The following is a 19824-nucleotide window of genomic DNA, read 5'->3' on the forward strand; positions in this document are numbered from 1 at the left end:
ATTAGTGCACACGGAGCTGAGACACAGTTGGAGTTATTACTACTTGCTTAGCGCTAAGGCGCTTCGGTGAAACAATGTCTGCTAGTGCTTTTGGCACTGTTTGATGACGTCTACAGCCATCCGTGTTTACTGTTGAGTGGACATGCTGAACGTTTCAAAATTACAGGATAAGTGAATTTTGCTTTCCCTTTGGAGAGACGCACAGACTGATTTTTGTGTAATTGGTTCAGCATAGGAAGAACTTTTTGAGAATGGACAGTTACTATGTTAGCAGTGCTTATACAGTTTTCTAAAGCACTGGAAGCATACATAAAGATTGTTATAGCATAGTTACAGCATGTGTTAGTAAGGCTTTTGTGTTTTGTGAACTTTTACATTTGGTATATTTCAGCGGGTACCGTTTAACAGTGTTATATTTTGCAGTATGATTGTGAGAGTGGTTGCTATGAATGGAATCTTGGACAGGGCTTTGTGCATTGCAGTGTATTAAGTAATAATAAAATTTTTTTGAGTATATTAGTTGTATTTAAAAATTTGTTGCACTGTTATCAGTAGATATAGCAATGATAATGTATGAGATAAAATTGCATGCATTCCCCATCTCATGTATATTCATTGTAGATATCCTGAAACCCTGACTGGCTAGGAGTATCCTGAGGACTGGGCTGAGAACCCCTGTGTTAGACATATGGAATCAAGGGAGTAAGCTGCAAACAGCAGTCAGTTAATCTTGGGTATCACCCATAGGCATAATTTGAGGTGCGTATGGGAATGTGACACCCAACAAATGATGTACGTGACAATGCTGGATTGGCTTCACATACTCCACTCCCAATATGACTTCCTTAGCTTTTCCCCCTCCTCCCCAAAGTAAAAAGGCAAACTACACTTATGAGATTAGCCCAAAGAGAACTGCTGAGAGGTGAACTCCACCTGTCTCTGGTTGGTCTTTGAACTAAAGTTGGTTTCAGTATCCACAATTGATCCATATTTTATATGCCTTTAAAAATGTTGACTATTAATATAAATGCCAAATACAATGAAGAGGCGTATGGTGTGCAGCAAACAGTATGTGCAGGCATGTGCTTTGTATATTAATATAAATATACACCCATAAAAGTAAAATATGTTATTATTTTAATTGCGTGCATAGGTTTAATGGAACTCTGTTCCCATGTAAGTCATATATTAAATTCTATCTTGATAGACTGAATCAGTGGCACTTTTTTTGTTTGAAATATAGTTAAATTAAATAACATTATAAGTTTGATCATTGGCTCCAGGGTTCTATTGTTCCTCTGTCCTTAAATGAAAAGGGCCTGAATGGAAGAAAGATGTGAATCCATAACAGGTGAAACTCCAGCCACTTGTCATCAGGTTTAAGTCTCTGCCTGATCTTATCTCCCTGTAGAGTGATTGTAAGCAATTTGTTTTGGTGAAGAGTAATTTGTTTTGGAGAGTAATTAGATTATCGCTTGGGGAGGAGGGAGGATTCTTCTGACCTATTGATTCACAGCTTCTCTAGACCTCTGTCCATTAACATGCGTTAACATTAAAGTTTCCTCTGAATTGAGTCTGTAGCTTAGTCTGAGGATTTGGGATAAGCCATTCATGGGCTAATGTTCAAAACCAAACACAGGAGCTAGAGAGGATTAGTGCCAGACTAGCGCCCGCATTAGTGAGTGCAGAATGCTCAGAGGCTCTAGCATGGGAGACGTAGAGGGACATAATTGAACGGGGTGCCCAAGTTTTCCTGGGGACGTCCTCGCAGGACATCCTGGCGAAGGGGCGGGGAAACCCGTATTATTGAAACAAGATGGGTGGCCATCTTTCGTTTCGATAATACGGTCAGGGATGCTGAAATCTCAACATTTAGGTCAATCTTAGAGATGGTCGTACCCGGTTTTCAGCAATAATGGAAACCGAGGACGCCCATCTCAGAAACAACCAAATCCAAGCCATTTTGTCGTGGGAGGAACCAGCATTCGTAGTGCAATGGCCCCCCCCTCACATGCCAGGACACCAACCGGGCACCCTAGGGGGCACTGCAGTGGACTTCAGAAATTGCTCCCAGGTGCATAGCTCCCTTACCTTGGGTGCTGAGCCCCCCAACCCCCCCCCAAAACCCACTCCCCACAACTGTACAACACTACCATAGCCTTAAGGGGTGAAGGGGGGCACCTACATGTGGGTACAGTGGGTTTGTGGTGGGTTTTGCTCACATTTTCCACCACAAGTGTAACAGGTAGGGGGGTGGGCCTGGGTCCACCTGCCTGAAGGGCACTGCAGTATCCACTAAAACTGCTCCAGGGACCTGCACACTGCTGTCAGGGAGCTGGGTATGACATTTGAGGCTGGCAAAAAATATCTTTAAAGGTTTTTTTAGGGTGGGAGGGGATTAGTGACCTCTGGGGGAGTAAGGGGAGGTCATCACCGATTCCCTCCGATGGTCATCTGGTTAGTTCGGGCACCTTTTTGAGGCTTGGTCGCAAGAAAAAATGGACCAAGTAAAGTCATCCAAGTGCTCTTCAGGGAAGTCCTTTTTTCCATTATCGGCCGAGGACGCCCATGTGTTAAGCACGCCCCATTCCCACCTTCGCTAAGCTTCCGACACACCCCCGTGAACTTTGGTCGTCCTCGTGATGGAATGCAGTTGGGGACGCCCAAAATCGGCTTTCGATTATGCTGATTTGGACGACCCTGGGAGAAGGATGCCCATCTTCTGATTTGTGTCGAAAGATGGGCGCCCTTCTCTTTCGAAAATGAGCCCAAATGTGTGTGCCAAAGATTAGTGAAAATAGCATGTTAATATAGTCAAATGATGTTAATGAGGTCATTTTTTATTCCCTCCCAATGCTCAGAGAATAGTGCACAAAACAAAGCCGCCCTTAATGCTGAAAACCTAATGCCAGCTTGGAACAGACGTTAGGGTGTTCGAAAAGATTTCTTATGATTCTTTCTTTAAAATCTGCCAGTTTGTATTTAATTTGGAAGCAGAAGGAAGCCCGTGCAAGCCCTTAAGAGCTGGTAGTGAGAGACCAATGTGTGCAAGTCAGAGCAAACCTGAAAGTGCTCCTGTTTCCTGCACCTAAATATAAGCGTTGCAAGTTTTAAAAAAAATGGTGCTATCGTATTTTATTACACATAAATAAACTCAGTCCTCACAGCCTTTTCTAAAATACTTGTGTGGTTTTAAACTCACAGGACTAACATTCTCCTGTTTCAATCAGGAAAAGTTTTGTGTTTTTATATAATATCATTATTTTTATGCAACATCATTTATCTGGGATTGGCAGCTTCTTGTGTCCATTCGCTGCATATTGTGTAGAACTCTGCAGTTCATTTATTATACAAAGTTTGAACATGCTACAACTTATCTAAGATGACTGCATGAATAGAATAAACTATCTTTAAGAGTAAAAAAGCAGACACACCTTGCTGCATTTAAGCATCAGGTGAGGAACTATTTGCTTTGCTTGGCTTTTCATGTACCTGATGAGATGCGACTGCCCTTGATTTTGTTTTGAACTTGGACAACGAGCTGCAATGTATAGATATACATTTGCCCTGATTATTTATTTATTTATTTATTTTGCTGCACTTATATCCCACATTTCCCACCTATTTGCAGGCTCAGAGTGGGGGGTTTGGGTTTTGAATTATGTTTTGATATTGTGATATTTGTGTATTATTATTATTAATGTATGTATGATGTACTGTCCTCTGCCCTGGATAAGGGTGGGATATAAATAATAAATCTAAATAATAAACTATTTTACAAGAATTTTTCAGTATTGTTCAAAGTGCAAAGAGAATGAGGAGAAAGGACAGACTAGACAGGCTTGGTGCTCATACTAGCAAAGTAAGTGACGGCAGATAAAGACCTGTACAGTCCATCCAGTCTGCCCAACCAGATACACTCATTTTACTTGATATACAATACTTTATATATATACCTGAGTTTGATTTGTCCTTGCCATTCTCAGGGCACAGACCGTATAAGTCTGCCCAGCACTCTTCGTGTACTAAAAGTTCTGAAGCTAATGTCGAAGCCCCTTAAATTTACTCAAGGCCATCCGTATCTATTCAGTCATGATCAGGGCGTAGACCTTAGAAGTCTGCCCAGCACTGGTTTCGCTTCCCAATTACCAGCGTCACCACCCAATCTCCTTTTGGTCCTTCTCTGTTATGATATTCTTTGATTGTATATCACTGTACAACAAATAAGGATTAATTTGATGTATGCCAAGACAGAATAATACAAATCTTTGATAAGTGGAGCTGGCAGTCAGACAAACACGGGGAAGGAATGCAGCCACAAACAATCAACTCTTAGAGAAAAGCTTCTCTGAAGCCATTGGCCATTACTTGCATCTTTGCCAACTCAAACTTAGAACATAAGAATAGCCATACTGGGTCAGGCCAATGGTCCATCTAACCCAGTATCCTATTTCCAAAAGTGGCCAATCTAGGCCACAAGTACCTGGCAGAATCCCAAATAGTAGCAACATTTCATGCTACCAATCCCAGGGCAAGCAGTGGCTTCCCCATGTCTGTCTCAATAACAGACTATAGACTTTTCCTCCAGGAACTTGTCCAAACTTTTTAAAACCCAGATACGCTAACGCTGTTACTACATCCTCTGGCAAAGAGTTCCAGAGCTTAACTATTTGTTGAGTGAAAAATATATTTCCACCTATTTGTTTTAAAAGTATTTCCACGTAACTTCACTGAGTGTCCCCTAGTCTTTATACTTTGTTGAAAGAGTAAAAAATCGATTCACTTCTACTTGATCTACTCCATTCAGGATTTTGTAGACCTCAATCATATCCCCCCTCAGCTGCCTCTTTCTAAGTTGAAGAGCCCTAACCTATTTAGCCTTTGAATTCCATTCTCTTTTGGTCGCTCTTCTTTGAATATTTTCTAATTCTGCTATATCTTTTTTTGAGATATGGTGACCAGAAATGATCGTGATACTCAAGGTGAGATTGCATCATGGAGCAATGCAGAGGCATTATAGTATTCTCAATCTTATTTACCATCCCATTCCTAATAATTCCTAGCATCCTGTTTGCTTTTTTGGCCACCTCCGCACACTGAGCAGAAGATTTCAGTGTATTGTCTACAACGACACAGATCTTTTTCTTGGGTGCTGACCCCCAAGGTGGTCCCTATCATCAGGTAACTATGATTCAGATTATTCTTCCCAATGTGCATTACTTTGCATTTGCCCACAGTAAATGTCATCTTCCATTTGGATGCCCAGCCTTCCAATTTCCTAAGGTCTTCCTGCAATTTTTCACAGTTTGCATGTGTTTTAATAACCTTGAATAGTTTTGTGTCATCTGCAAATTTAAACACCTCACTTGTCATTCTGTTTTCCAGATCATTTATAAATATGTTAAATAGCACTGGTCCCAGTACCAGTCCATGTGGCACTCCACTATTCACCCTCCTCCATTGAGAGAAATGACTTTTTAACCCTACCCTCTGTTTTCTGTCCAATAACCAATTCCTAATCCAAAACAGAACTTTGCCTCCTATCCCATGACTCTCTAATTTTCTCAGGAGTCTGTCATGAGGAACTGTGTCAAAAGCTTTCTGAAAATCTAGATACACCACATCAACTGGCTCACCTTTAGCAACATATTTATTCTTACCTTCAAAGAAATGAAGCAAACTGAATAGCTCCCACACTCTGAAATACACTCCCTGAAAGGCTCCGCTTAACACAAAACTATCTCTACTTCAGGAAGCAGGTGAAATCTTGACTCTTCAAACAGCCTGTAATGGAAGAAGTAATTAACTTCTTAGTCTCTCTCTCTCTCACACCCCCCCCCCCCATGCTGTCTATGAAAATGTTTTATTATATATTGCATTGACATTGTAAGTAGTATACTAACCAGCTTATAATTGAAAAAGAAAAACGCCTATATTGCTACCCAAATCAGGAGATAGACGTTTATCTCACAAAAACGAATAAAGCGGTATAATCGAAAGCCGAATTTGGACGTTTTCAACTGCACTCCGTCGCGGATGCGGACAAAGTTGATGGGGGCGTGTCAAAGGCGTGGTGAAGGCGGAACTGGGGCGTGGTTATCGGCCGATCAGAGATAGGCGCCTTTCGCCGATAATGGAAAAAAAATATGCGTTTTTAGCGAGAATTTAGGGCATTTTCCTGGACCCTGTTTTTCCACAAATAGGGCCCCAAAAAGTGCCCTAAATGACCAGATGACCACTGGAGGGAGTCGGGGATGACCTCCCCTGACTCCCCCAGTGGTCACAAACCCCCTCCCACCACAAAAATATGCCGTTTCACAACTTTTTATGTTCACCCTCAAATGTCATACCCACCTCCCTGGCAGCAGTATGCAGGTCACTGGAGCAGTTATTAGGGGGTGCAGTGGACGTCAGGCAGACAGACCCAGGCCCATCCCCCCCACCTGTTACACTTGTGCTGGTAAATGGGAGCCCTCCACACCGCCCCCCAAACCCACTGTACCCACATGTAGGTGCCCCCCCTTCACCCCTTAGGGCTATAGTAATGGTGTAGACTTGTGGGCGGTGGGTTTTGAGGGGGATTTGGGGGGCTCAACACCCAAGGGAAGGGTGCTATGAACCTGGGAGCTCTTTTACCTTTTTTTTTTTTTTTTTTGTAAAAGTGCCCCCTAGGGTGCCCGGTTGGTGTCCTGGCATGTGCACTACGAATCCTGGCCCCTCCCACGAACAAATGCCTTGGATTTATTCGTTTTGAGCTGGGCGCTTTCATTTTCCATTATCACTGAAAAACAAAAACGCCCAGCTCACAAATTGTCGAATAAAACATGGACGTCTGTTTTTTTTGAAAATACGGTTCGGTCCGCCCCTTCACGGACCCGTTCTCGGAGATAAACGCCCATGGAGATAGACGTTTTTGTTCAATTATGCCCCTCCATATGGCAGGCAGGCAAGAGAGGGAGAGACCAAATCACTTGTGGGACAAGGCGGAGTTCTTCTGCCCACCCATCTTGGGCTCAGGCCCATCCAAAAATTGGGTGTCTGGCTACGCCCCTGTTGTATGTGAAGATTTAAAGAGAGATTGCTCTTTGATGTCTTGTCATAAACATGTGAGAATGCAGGTGCCCAGGCCTTTTCCACTCTGAAGAACTTCAAGATCCTTCAATGTTGCAAACCAGCATGAAATCAGCACTGGTAAACATATTGTCATTGCCTGACTCCGACTCATCATTGTTGAAGCCCTACATCTTTCCAGCATGTCATGGAAGATCTCTGATTTGCCAGTAGGAACCTGCAAGCTCTGATCCAGCCAATTGGAGTTATAATGCCAGTCTGCATATGTGACCGATAAGAACTGAGAAAGATTACCAGAAAAAAGAAAAAAAAAAATTAAGACTGGTACCGTCACTTTTCACCACTGACTGTCCTTTTGCAATTAGTCTTATGGATAATGCTCCAATATTTATTACAGCCACGCTGTTTGAACTGAGACTTGTACTCGTCTATCCCTGTTGTGAGCTAATATGTTTAGACACAGTGCCGGCTTGCTCTCTTGTAGCTGGAACCAGGTGGAATAAATCATTCCCTTCCTGACAGCAGAGTGGCAACAACCTTCTCAGCTCGCACAGGAGTTTGGCACTTAGGTCTGCCTCTGACAGGTTGTATGGTTGTGATTAATCATATCTTGGCAAGCTTGGAGTTAACTAGATAAATCCATATAGAGCAAGTCTGTCCTGGTGACATAACGGTGCTTTGATAGGGAACTTTCTTTAATTTGCTTATGAAATTCACGTGTAACAGAAACCAAAACTGTTGCTAAGAGATTACTAATTCATTCTATTAGTGATGGCATACTTTATTTTTCGGTAGGTAAAAAACAACAAAGCTGCCAACAGGCACTACAGAGTACCCAAATGAGAGGTACACAGAACATCCCTAGGGAATATATCTCTGCAAAACCCCTACAAATACCCAAGTGAAGAGTTGAGTAACATTGTCCTGATGAACAAAACCAAACTCACACCACTAAAGTAGAAAAAAAGAAATCCCCCTGCCAGTCTCCCCAGTCTTCAGGAATGATCACTGGTTACTCCTGCCCCACTAGAGCTATATTTCCCAAAATGACATCAGCTCAGGGGCGCTGAGAAACAGATCCGAGCCTGGGGCAGGGCCACTGGAGCCGCCACTGCCCACCCCACTCGGGCTGCCACCACCCCCCATCCTTTACCTTCCTACATCTGCTCCTCCCTCGGTCTGTCAGTCTCCTGCTCCTGTGTGTCGGGACCAGGTTATCATGTTAACGCAAACACCTAGGTCCCGACACACAGGAGCAGGAGAGAGTCAGACCCCGGCGCCAGGTCCCCCTTGGAGGCTGGGCACAAGAAATCTTGCCCTCCCTGTCCCCTCCTCTTGGCATCATCTGACCTAAGCGAAGAAAAACAAAACGAAAAGGGGAACGACCAAAGCAGTGCCAACCAATGGATATTTATTTAAAATGTCACAAACAAAGATCAACTAAAAAAGACATACAGTCCATAGGGATCTATAAAAATGATATCAAGACTTGACACAGCCCTGCATTTCCTGCCTTAGGAGTCTCAACTGATTTAAACACAGTTCTGTAGTCTTTGGTTTTTTTTGTTGCCAAAATGAATTGTTCAGGTTGTTAATCAGCTGTGCTACTTTTAGTAGCTGGTTTCATTTTGTTGTCACAGCCCTACAGAGTGGGGTGGGGGGGGGGGGGCTGTTTTACAAGTCCAGTTGAAGTTGAGACTCTTGAGGCAGATGCACTGCGTGTCAAAACGCAGGATTGCTTCGAGTCTTCATATCATTTTTATAGATCCCTATGGACTGCATGTTTTTTTAGTTGATCATTGTGACATTTTTAATTAATATCACTTGATTGGCATTGGCATTTCTTTGGTTGTTCCCCTTTTTGTTTACTTTTTCCTCATCAGCTGATCTAACACCAGTGCCATTTTGAAGTATGGTACCAGCAGGGCAGGATTACATATTTATTTATTTGCAGCATTTGTATCCCCCATTTTCCCACACATTAGCAGGCTCAATGTGGCTTACAAGTCACCGTATTTGGGAAGGTAGGGGTAAATGGGAACAATAAATGACAAATATATAAGAAATAACATTGTCTTTTAAATCAGTGCAGAGTTGAGGTTGCTAATCAGAAACAGCAGGGTAGGCCTTACAAAGATAGGTCTTCAAAGTTCACCTGAATTGTAGATGGTCATGTATCGTTTTCACTGCCGTTGGTAATGCATTCCACATTTGCGTACTTAGGTGAAATTGGACGTGTAGATCGTCTTATATTTAAGGCCAATGCAATTAGGATAGTGAAGATTCATATAGCTACGAGATGAGCTGATACTATTCCTGGCTGGTAGATCAATTAGGCCAATCATATAACCAGGGGCATCACCGTAGAGTATCTTGTGGACTAGAGTACAAAGTTTGAAGGTAATGCGGGACATGATAGGGAGCCAATGCAGTTTCAGGCGAAGACGTGAAACACTAACATATTTTGTTTTGTTGTATATCAATCTGGCCGCTGTGTTCTGGGCAGTCTGCAGTTTTTTTCAGAAGCTGGACCTTACAACCTGCATATAATCCATTACAATAGTCCAAATGGCTTAGTGCCAGTGACTGCGTCAAGCGGCGGAATATTTCCCTCGGGAAGTAGGGTCTTATACACTTAGGTTTCCACAGGGAATAAAACAACTTCTTTACAATGGCTGTTACTTGACTTTCTAGGGTAAGACGCCTATCGATATGAACACCTAAGATTTTAAGGCAAGTTGAGATAGGGAGACAATAAGCCAGGGTGTTTAGGGTTGCAGGTTTATAAGCTGTAAATGGAGATCAGATGACAAGACAATGAGTACATATAAGTACATAAGTATTGCCATACTGGGAAAGACCAATGGTCTATCAAGCCCAGCATCCTGTTTCCAACAGTGGCCAATCCAGGTCACAGATACCTGGCAAGATCCCAAAAAAGTACAAAACATTTTATACTGCTTATCCCAGAAATAGTAGATTTTCCCCAAGTCCATTTAATAATGGTCTATGGACTTTTCCTTTAGGAAGCCGTCCAAACCTTTTTAAAACTCCGCTAAGCTAACCGCCTTTACCACATTCTCTAGCAACGAATTCCAGAATTTAATTACACTTTGAGTGAAGGTTATCAATAGAAATCAAACAAAATAAAACATGGAAAAGAAAATAAGATGATACCTTTTTTATTGGACATAATTTAATACATTTCTTGATTAGCTTTTGAAGGTTGCCCTTCTTTGACAGATCAGAAATAAGCAAATGTGTTAACAGATAGTATGTATGAGAAACATCAAAGCATTACTTTGACAGTCTGACAGAGTGAGAGGGTGGGGGTATGTATGGGGACATCAAAGCATTTCACTGATATTCTAACAGGATGGGTGTTGGTAGGTTATCTATTGATAACCTTTAAGAGTGGACTAACACGGCTACCACACCTCTCTACATTGAGTGAAGAAAGATTTTCTTCGATTTGTTTTAAATTTACTACATTGTAGCTTCATCGCATGCCCCCTGGTCCTAGTATTTTTGGAAAGCGTAAACAGACACTTCACATCTACCCATTCAATTCCACTCATTATTTTATAGACCTCTATCATATCTCCCCTCAGCCGCCTTTTCTCCACGCTGAAGAGCCCTAGCCGCTTTAACCTTTCCCTCATAGGGAAGTCGTCCCATCCCCTTTATCATTTTCATCGCTCTTCTCTGCACCTTTTCTATTTCCACTATATCTTTTTTGAGATGCGGTGACCAGAATTGAACACAATATTCAAGGTGCAGTTGCACCATGGAACGATACAAAGGCATTATAAGAACCTCATTTTTGTTTTCCATTCCTTTCCTAATAATACCTGACATTCTATTTGCTTTCTCAGCCGCAGAAGCACACTGAGCAGAAGGTTTAAACGTATCATCAACGATGACAACTAGATCCCTTTCTTGGTCCGTGAATCCTAACATGGAACCTTGCATGACGTAGCTATAATACGTGTTCCTCTTTCCCTCATGCATCACTTTGCACTTGCTCACATTAAACGTCATCTGCCATTTAGACGCCCAGTCTCCTAGTCTCGAAAGGTCCTCTTGTCATTTTTCACAATCCTCCTGCGATTTAATGACTTTGAATAACTTTGTGTCATCAGCAAATTTAATTACCTCACTAGTTAATCCCATCTCTAGGTCATTTATAAATATGTTAAAAAGCAGCTGTCCCAGCACAGACCCCTGGGGAACCCCACTAACTACCCCTTCTCCATTGAGAATACTGACCATTTAACCCTACTCTCTGTTTTCTATCTTTAACCAGTTTTGAATCCACAATAGAACACTACCTCCTATCCCATGACTCTCCAATTTCCTCTGGAGTCTTTCATGAGGTACTTTGTCAAACGCCTTCTGAAAATCCAGATACACAATATCAACTGGCTCACCTATATCCACATGTTTGTTCACCCCTTCAAAGAAATGTAGTAGATTGGTGAGGCAAGATTTCCCTTCACTAAATCCATGTTGACTTTCATGCTTATTTTCGAAAGAGAAGGACGCCCATCTTTCGACACAAATCGGAAGATGGGCGTCCTTCTCCCAGGGTCACCCAAATCGGCATAATCGAAAGCCGATTTTGGGTGTTCTCAGCTGCTTTCCATCGCAGGGACGACCAAAGTTCCCGGGGGCGTGTTGGAAGCGTAGCGAAGGCGGGACTGGGGCATGCTTAACACATGGGCGTCCTCGGCCAATAATGGAAAAAAGAAGGGCATCCCTGATGAACACTTGGCCGACTTTACTTGGTCCATTTTTTCTTGCGACCAAGCCTCAAAAAGGTGCCTGAACTGACCAGATGACCACCGAAGGGAATTGGGGATGACCTCCCCTTACTCCCCCAGTGGTCACTAACCCCCCTCCCACCTTAAAAAAAATTAAAAATATTTTTTGCCAGCCTCTATGCCAGCCTCAAATGTCATACCCAGCTCCCTGACAGCAGTATGCAGGTCCCTGGAGCACTTTTAGTGGGTACTGCAGTGCACTTCAGGGAGGCGGACCCAGGCCCATCCCACCCTACCTGTTACACTTGTGGTGGTAAATGTGAGCCCTTCAAAACCCACCAGAAACCCACTGTACTCACATGTAGGTGCCCCCCCATTCACCCCTTAGGGCTATGGTAGTGTTGTACAGTTGTGGGGAGTGGGTTTTGGGAGGGGGTTGGGGGGCTCAGCACCCAAGGTAAGGGAGATTTGCACCTGGGAGCAATTTCTGAAGTCCACTGCAGTGCCCCCTAGGGTGCCCGGTTGGTGTCCTGGCATGTGAGGGGGACCAGTGCACTATGAATGCTGGTTCCTCCCACAACCAAATGGCTTGGAAGTGGTCATTTCTGAGATGGGTGTCCTCGGGCATCCTCGTTTTCCATTATCGCCAAAAACCGGGGATGACCATCTCTAAGGATGACCATCTCTAAGGTTGACCTCAATGTTGAGATTTGGGCGTCACCGACCATATTATCAAAACGAAAGATGGACGCCCGTTTTGTTTCGATAATACAGGTTTCCCCGCCCCTTCGTGGGGACGTCCTGCGAGGACTCCCTCAGGAAAACTTGGGTGCCCCTTTCGATTATGCCCCTTCACGTCTCATTAATCCATGCTTTTGAATATGCTCTGTAATTTTGTTCTTAATAATAGTCTCTACCATTTTGCCCGGCACCAACGTCAGACTCACCAGTCTATAATTTCCTGGATCTCCTCTGGAACCTTTTTTAAAAATCGGCATTACATTGGCCACCCTCCAATCTTCCGGTACCACAATCGATTTTAAGGATAAATTACATATTACTAACAATAGCTCCGCAAGCTCATTTTTCAGTTCTATCAGTACTCTGGGATGAATACCATCCAGTCCAGGAGATTTGCTACTCTTCAGTTTGTAGAACTGCCCCATTACATCCTCCAGGTTTACAGAGAATTCATTAAGTTTCTCTGACTCGTCAGCTTTGAATACCATTTCTGGCACTGGTATCCCACCCAAATCTTCCTTGGTGAAGACCAACGCAAAGAATTAATTTAATCTGTCCGCTACGGCTTTGTCTTCCCTGATCGCCCCTTTTACTCCTCGGTCATCTAGTGGTCCAACCGATTCTTTTGCTGGCTTCCTGGGGATTGTTCCTGCCTCAGGGAGACTAAGGGAGGGATGATGCCAAACCTGCAGGCATTTTTTGTTATTTTGGCAGCACAAATTTTATCTACTGGTGGAGGTGGTGGTAAGCGGGGTGGGGGGGAGGGAGGCTCAACAGGGAGGGTCAGGACTGTCTCATCTTCCCAAAAACTAGCCACAAAGAAAATTTGAAAATGAATTTCTGGTGTATGCTTCAGCCAGTCCTCCCCAGCCCTGGTGTTCTCCCTAAAGAGAGGAGAGGACAATTTTGATAAGGTGTTTTCTCATGGGTATTCATTTCAAAATTACCTCCTTAATCAACAAAAGTCTGGGCTTTTTTTTGTCATTTTTTGTCATCTGTATGAAATGTATTAGTGTTCTCAAAGTCTTACATAGCATACACACCTCTGAGCTCTCATCTTGCACTAAATTACATATTCATCCTTTTATATTAGCCATAGGTAATCTTTTGCCTAGTAATCTTGTTATTATTATTTAATGAAAGCAGAGGGTAAAATCAAAACTTATCCATACACGAGACAATGATAACAGGGAAAATGAACCGGTGCTGCCTTTGAAATATATAAAGGCCATTTTCAGGTATGAGTTTGAACTTCTGCTCTTTGATGTCTCTAGACTTCACAGTTAAACATCTGGAAGTCTGCACCCCTTCCTATAAACAGAATCTGCTGATGCTTCACAGCTAACATTACAAAGGCTGATCAGGACAGGGAGCCCTTACAAATATTACTTTTGTTCTTTTCTTTTCCCTTCTTGTAAATTGCATGTTTTTCACATTTGTTGTTTGTGATCACGTGGTGTTTTCTCTGTCTCACATTTTGAGACTACTTAATTTAACTTTGAGGTTCCATGTGTATGCTTTGCTCCCCCTTGTCTTCTAGAGTAGTATACATCTGCTTCCTTCTCATAATAAATTATTTTGTGGAGGTCATTGGGAGAATGAGGGGACCCTAGTTGATTCTGATTCTAGGTTTTCTGTTGAGCTGAAGCCATGGTCATTTTAGGAAGCAGATATCTGAAGGAAAGGTTCATATCCTTCCAGGGAGGCCCATCCCCTTAAGCCATAAAAGTCCTTTTCCTTTCTTTTTATTCTTAAGTTCTCTTCAAAAGGGGTTCAAGCCAAATTTGTAAGAAAAATGGGCAACAGATGGAGTCATCCAGAGGGCAGCTACTAAAATGATAAGAGCATAACATTTGCCATACTGGATCAGACCGAAGGTTCATCAGTGGTCTTCATCATAACGCATATGGGGAAAGATTTTAAAAATCTCAATATGTATATTTTGTAAGAAAGGTGGGAGAGGGGAGCTATGATAGAGATTTTTAATACCTCAATGACATAAATTTGCAGGAAGTGAGTCTCTTTCAATCAAAAGGAAGCACTGGAATGAGGGAGCATTGAATAAAGGTGAAAGGGAAGAAAGTCAAAGAGTAATCTAAGAAAATATGGAAATAGTGATGGATACATGGAACAGCCTTTAATTGGAGGTGGTGGAGATGAAGGTTGTATCTGAATTCAAGAAAGCTTGGGAGGAGTACAGAGGACCTCTAAGAGAGAGGAAGGGATTGTAGAGCTGTTTAGTTGGTGTGGCTGGGCAGACTGGATTGGCCACATTGTCCGTTTCAACCATTATGTTCTATAGGTGTGCAGGCAAACCACCCCAACCACTTCATGACAGCCTGAAACCCCCTACTGAGTTCATCACTTAACCCACCCTGACTCCCTCTAATTTTCCAGAGCACCAGCATTAGGCAATGTATCACCACCACCACCTTTTCCCCAATGAAAAGGCAACCAATCCTTATTAGCATTGCCAGAGTATCGTTGGTGGTATAGTGTCAGGGCCTGAGAGATTTCTCTTTGCTCTCAGCCCTGTTGCCACCTGGGTTCAAAATGGCATCTCTCACACCTAGTGGTAGTGTGGTGATAATACCACTAGGGGTGAAGCTGCTGTAAGGACCATACAAAGAATCTTCAGTACCAGAGTCTGTAGCCCCCGGACTGAAATGCTGGGAGCTGGAGTCTTGGAAGCTGAAAATACTGAAGCAAAGGTAGGTGTAACTTGAATTGGAATACCAGGAGCTGGAGTTTCAGAAGCAGGAGGAATTTAGGAATTTTTGTAACTGCCATGACCCTCAGGTTTGAGGTTCCCTCACCAGCTCCAAAGTCTTTCAGATTGCACAGAAAAGTGGACTGTTCTCATTCAACAGGGGATTAACCCAGCATAAGACTTTTCCTTTGAGAAGCAGGCAAATGAAGCTCAGCTGGGCCTCTTCTAGAAGAAAATCCTGTGGCTGTGCCGGGAGCCACTGGAAGCACTTCTCTAATACAGAGCTGCCACATTCCATGTAGGACATTTTATGGCCAATCCTGGTTTAGAACTTACACCCTGGAGCAGTGTGGGATTTGTAGTCCCTGAGTCTATCCATATTTTATGTTTATTTCTTTTTTGCAATACTGTGCTATCATAATCTACTTTTCTATAAAACAACCAATGAAATAATTAAAAAAAGAGAAAATAAGGACATCATAAATGTGCAGCTAGAATATTTTCTCATTTATTACCTCATAAGCGCTCGCACCTGAAGTTAGGTGCCAAAATGCAGACTTAAGCTAGTATTCTCTAATGGAAGTTCCACGCAGAATTGCCAGTCTAAAATTTGCATTTAGCAACTTGTATCCCTTGTGTGATTGAGGGGTAGATTCAGTAAGTGGCACCTAAAATGAGGTTTAGGTGCCATTTACTGAATCTACCCCTCAATCACACATAAGGACGGCAGCCAAAAGAAGGTGAGCAGGCAGCATTTAGCCCAAATTAGCCCCTCACAGAGCTGAATGCACAGAGGGCCCTGTTTACAAAGGAGCGCTAGCGTTTTTAGCGCATAGGAATATTATAGGCATCTACATGGTTAACGTGCACTAAAAATGCTAATGCACCTTTGTAAACAGGGCCCTCTGTGCATTCAGCTCTGTGAGGGGTTAATTTGGGCTAAATGCTGCCTGCTCACCTTCTTTTGGCTGCCGTCCTTATGTGTGATTGAGGGGTAGATTCAGTGAATGGCACCTAAACCTCATTTTAGGTGCCACTTACTGAATCTACCCCTCAATCACACAAGGGATACAAGTTGCTAAATGCAAATTTTAGACTGGCAATTCTACGTGGAACTTCCATTAGAGAATACTAGCTTAAGTCTGCATTTTGGCACCTAACTTCAGGTGCGAGCGCTTATGCCAGCCCAAGGCTGGTTTAAATGCTTGTGCCGCGGCCATCTTTTCTATGCGGGAGTATATGAAGGATGTTATGAGAGCCTCTTCCTTGAAAAAGCTTACTGCGAAACCTGGCTATGTCAGTGGAGGTTCTCCTGCGGTTGTAAACTGCCGCCGTTTAAAGATAAGTTTATGCTAAAAAGCACGGTTGCTATACTTAAGCAATGCTGCTATACTGCACAGTTTTGGCATATAAAAGATGTAAAATAACAAAAAAGAAAGTAATAATTTATAAAAGAAGGGTGATCTTATGAAGAGTTGCACTACAACCATTTCTTCTGTGACGAAAGAACATGATTGTTCATATGGTGTGAGATGCAGTTAGATCTGATGATTCCCATAAAAAAATTAGATAAAGTTGAGTGTCATTGCAGGTGTATGAAATTTCTGCTGCAAGTTCAAATGTCTGGGACATTGCTGTTAATATATATTGAATGTTAGTCCTCACATTTTTCTGTTTGGTGGGCTTTAAGTAGAGTGTGCCTAACTACAGGCATTTAGGTGTGGAAATACAAGTATTCAAAAAAACTGTGCTTGTCCCTGACTCGCCCAGATTCCTCCACTGTCCGTACCCCTTTTGGAGTTGTGTGCTATAGAAACTGGGCGGCTGTTTATAGAATAATGCGTAGATCCGTTACAGGTTCTTCTTGAGGACAATTATTGATAGTTATCACCATTTAAGCCAATTAGTTTATGCGCATAACGGACCCTATTCTAGGACTGCGTGCCCAATTACCTGCCTAAACCTGGGTGCCATTTATAGAATTTGGAGGTGGTTGACTGGATAGTGACATAGTGAGAGAAGTACATTCAACTTAGTTCTTCTGCAATCAGGTTTAACAATATAAGGGCATAATTCTGTATCAGTGAAAATGAGAGATTGTCCTGCAAAGATTGCAAAATGCCTGCCTTCTGGATGTTATGACACATGGCATCGGGATTTTCCAGAAGGCTCCTACCCATCATTCATTTCCTTGTTTCTTCTTCATTGCTTTGCTTTTTAAGGAATAAAAGCCAGCTCTGTGGGTGCTGGGAGTGCTTGAGCACCTCAATTATGGAGCAAACCCCTTGACTGTGTCCAGGGAGGGTTAATTTCCATTAGGTTTAGCACTCCCAATCATTTTGAAAAGTTGTGTCCTATGTCTTTGTAACCCTAACACTGAGCATGGAGGCTTCTCCTATTTGCAGGCTGATTGGAAGGACATTGTCGCAGGAATTCAATGCACAAATCTAGATTAATGCAGTGGCAGGTGGTAAACCATAGCAAGTCCTCATATCTAAGAGGGACATTTGAGAAGAAAATGCAGACCAGCAACTGGGGTCAAAGTCCAGTTTTGCAGGACTGTTCTTGGTCTCATTCTGCCTGGCATCTCAGGGTCTTTCAACAAAAACGGTGTGGAATGATCTAAAGCATTTGTGCACCTGGCCATGTAAGTTAAATTGGGAGCCATTCTGCAACTGCCCCTGCCCATCCTGGCCTTCCTCTCAAACTGACTTCTGTTTTAATCCACTTTAAAGGACTTGTTTAGACTGACCTGCTGTCAAATTTAATCTAATTGTAGAACTGAGGTCAGGTTTAGTGAGAGTCCCATTGACAGGTAATATGGGATTTGTTTCACTCACTTTACTGGGGTTAAGAAATAAGAAGACATGGCTGGTTTTCTTTATTGTTAAATTGGGGAATTGAGTTGATTGACTGCTCCATAGGGATTACCACTGGATCACTGCAAATAGCTGGCCAAACCCGGGAGGTAAGGGGTTGGGGAAGAGAGTAGTTTGAATAGGACTGACCTTGATCAACTTCTGTTAACTAAACTTTGGTACCGGAGACCTACTAATATTATTAAACTTATTATTAAGCTTTAATTTTATAAATGACAAATGATGTAACTGGGATTGTTCTTGGATGGGGGAATATCTCATAATTTCAAGATTATGGACACGCAATGGTAAGCAAATAGTAAAGTACAGAAAAAACAGTACCATCACAGGAAAGCAGCAATAAATTTAGTAGCACATGGCAGAAGAAAGTTTCAAAACTACAACTATTTAGTGTAACCTACTATGAAAATATCTAAGCTTTATTTAATATTAATAGAATCAAGAAACAATTAAAAAATGAACAAAGACAAATCAACCAAAGTGAACTAAAATAAACAGCAAAAATTATAACCAAAGATATAACAAACCCCATATTTCCAAAAGTTTTCATGAAATTCATGTGTCAAAATTGCAGTCACTTTATTCAAATCACTGTTTCAACTGTGAGACATATGGATTTGCTGTAATGCTTGAGTTGGTGTCTAGATGGCAGCAGCAATCCAAAGAGAGGCATTCAAATGTTCTCATAAACATGATGGCAGCTACACTCAAAGTAGCACTGGCATGACTGAACTGTGTTTCCAAGAGGCCTTGGTGGGTAAACTGCATGGAGTAGCACTTACAGCTCAAAACAGCAGTGTGGAATAATTGTATCAGAGCATGGGGATCAGTCATTAAAAATGAAACTTAAATGAGCATGGGGAGGCCATATTTTAACTTGGAAGGGGACCTGGCTGTTGGCTTAAGCACTGATCTTGAAAGAAGCAAAGTTGGAGCTGGTGGAGACATAGGTGCCCTTTTTCATAGGTAGCGCATGCCCAATCGGCACTACCGCTGGTGTACTGCATGTGCCCGGTGGTAATTCTGAGTTTGGCACATGCCAAATCCCATGGTAGAAAATAATTTTCTATTTTCTACCGTGGGGGGCGTTCCCGGTGGTAACAAGCAGCGCACCTACACTGGGGCATGCTGTATGGTTACCATGTGGGTAGCACGTTAGCCCTTACTGCTAGGTCAATGGGTGGCAGTAAGGACTCAGGCCTTAAATAGGTGCGTGCTAGTTTTAATATTAGCGCAGTCCCATTTCCCAGCCCATTAAAAAATAGCTTTTTTTTCCCAGCCAGGGTAAAAAAATGGCCCAATGCATGCCTAAAAGATGTGCCCATAATACAGCAGATCACTTTTTACCATGGCTTTCTAAAAGGACCCCATAGTTTGGGCTCACTTCAGACAAATATGGAGAGCAGCAATAGGAATAGGATTCAGAGATCAGGTAAAATGCATGGAGTGAAAGAGTTGGTGGAGTTGCATTTGAGAACTCATATGGGCATCTACCTAAATAGGATGCATCTGGGCCATTTTGGTCTTTATCTATCATCATTTACTATGTAACCAAGTCTTTTTGTATCTGGGGCAAGTTTCATGAAGTGCATCCCCATGCCAAAATACCACTCTCACTAAGGTTTGCACACAAGCTCTGTCTATTCTATAAATTAAGGAC

This window comes from Microcaecilia unicolor, chromosome 4 (assembly GCF_901765095.1).
Source record: "Microcaecilia unicolor chromosome 4, aMicUni1.1, whole genome shotgun sequence".
Lineage (NCBI taxonomy): Eukaryota > Metazoa > Chordata > Amphibia > Gymnophiona > Siphonopidae > Microcaecilia > Microcaecilia unicolor.